Consider the following 2,392-nt stretch of genomic DNA (forward strand, 5'->3'; position numbering starts at 1 on the left):
ATATATTATATATATATATATATATGTTAACTATTTTGTGAGCTGTTAAAGAGTATGTGAATGCTTAAAAGGACAGTGCGTCATATCATCCGTAGTGGTGTACCATCTTGGATGTACGGTACGGACCACCAAACTCATACGTGGTATGGGACGCATATGAGAGTAGAGTCACAACTGGAATCCGGATTTATTCCTCTCTATCTTTACCAGTGAACTTATAATGTAAAGGTGGTCGTATACGAATGGTTTGTATATTTGAAAATCACATACACACCTGATAGGCATAGATGAAGATGATTAGTCAGTGATACTAATAATCTATAGTAGTCGAATGTTCTGACACATGGAAAAGAGATTTATTGCTTACGGTCATGTCAAACGGCTAGCCTAAGCCAGATAAATGGTCCCGCAAGTGTGGTAAACAGCGACCCGCTACAAAATCAGGAACTAATACTTTATTATGAAACATCATGTCCCGATAGGGATCGATCCAGTCGTGAATCCAAACTCTCTAATTCCATTATTTCACCATTGTGTATTATGTATCTATTGCCTTATTTTGATATATATATAAAATGAAATGCATGCTTAATGTTTCCATTTGGTCAATTAAATTTGTGTAAAAAAATGCTATCGTGAGTACTATTGATTAATGTAATGTGAGATTTAAAATGTTTAGTTGCTCATCCCTGGTTATATATACCAGTTAATCATAGTTTCTTATATAAAACTTTACATATTTAAAAATAATTTAGTATGTGTTATTCGTTCATGTTAGGAGAGGTTATTGACATAAATTATTTTTTTCCCTATTGGGTAACCATTGTTACTTACCCTTTCCTTCTCCATTTTTTTAGTTTCAGATCTAGAGGTTGGTGAGGCAGGTGTAGAACATGAGTGAGGACTATTTGGTAGGTCAGATAGATGACCAGAGTCCGTTACCTGGTGAGTACTAGGGCTATATCCCCTAGTGGTGTCAGTTCGTCTAGAAGTATTATGAATTCTATATTGAGTGTTAGGACTTTTGTTAGAGTAAGGAATTTTTGTATAATCTTGTATTTTATTTATCTTCCGTACTCTGATCTATCGTACGTTACTAGATGTATCGTACGTTATTATATTTTGTAGGCATATATACAAGATAATATATGTCATTTTTCAGGTGCAGGTTGACCGCCTTGGAATGCTAACATAAACAGAGAAGACCATGCCGAAATTTCGAAGCGCCACCTAGTATCTCGAGATTCGACATGGGGTTTTGTGTTAGCATTTGGTGGGGTGCCACAGTCACACCCGAGGGGTAATATCTGCATTTTACATTGTTGTATTGTGTGTAGGTTGGTGAACGGATATCCAGGGATAATGTTACTAGTTGCATGTTTATTTACTTTCTGTTAGTACGAGGTACTGTTTACTTTTCTCTTTCGTAATTTGTTTTAGGCCGAGTGGCCACAGTTTCATGATAGAAAATTGATATCTATTATCAACCTTCTATTGTTAATTTCTCTTTGATTTTCAAATGAAAATAATATATATAGTTATTTTGTGAGCTGTTAAAGAGTCTGTAAATCCCTGAAGGGATAGTACATCATATCATCTAGAGTGGTACACTATCATGAGATATACGAGAGTCACAACTGAAATTTGGATTTATTCCCCTCTATATTTATTAGTGAACTTGTAATGTAAAGGTGGTTGTATAAGAATGGATTATACATTTGGGAATCACATGCATGCTTGATAGGCATAGACGAAGATGGTTAGTCAGTGATCACTAACAATTTATAGTAGTCAAACGTTCTCGAAAAGAAACCCATTGCTTACGGTCATGTCAAACGGTCAGCCTGAGCTAGATAAATGGTCCCACAAGTATGGTAAATAGCAACCAGCCACAAAATCAGGAACTAATACTTTATTATAAAATATCATGTCTTGACTGGGAGTGATCCGATCGTAAATCCCAACTCTTTAATTCTACTACTCTACCATTGTGTACTATGTATCTATTACCTTATTTTGATATATAAAATGAATGCTGTTTAATGTTTCCATTTGCTCAATTAGATTTATATAAAAAAAATGTTATAGTGGGCACAATTGATTGATGTAATGTGAGTTTTAAAATGTGTAGTTACTCATCCCTAGCTATATGTACCAGTTAATTGTAGTTTATTCTGTAAAACATTGCATATTTTAAAATGATTTAATATGCTTATTTATTCATGTCAGGAGAGGTTATTAGCAGAAATTATTTGCTTCCCTACTAGGTAACTATTGTTACTTACCATTTCCTTATCTATTTTTTTAGTTTCAGATTCAGAGCTCGGTGAAGCAGGTATAGAACACAAGTGATGATCATCTGGTGGGTCAAATAGACAATCAGAGTCCGTCA

Source organism: Akebia trifoliata, unplaced genomic scaffold (assembly GCF_017979445.1).
Source record: "Akebia trifoliata isolate Shusen 1 unplaced genomic scaffold, ASM1797944v1 Contig00687, whole genome shotgun sequence".
Classification (NCBI taxonomy): Eukaryota; Viridiplantae; Streptophyta; class Magnoliopsida; order Ranunculales; family Lardizabalaceae; genus Akebia; species Akebia trifoliata.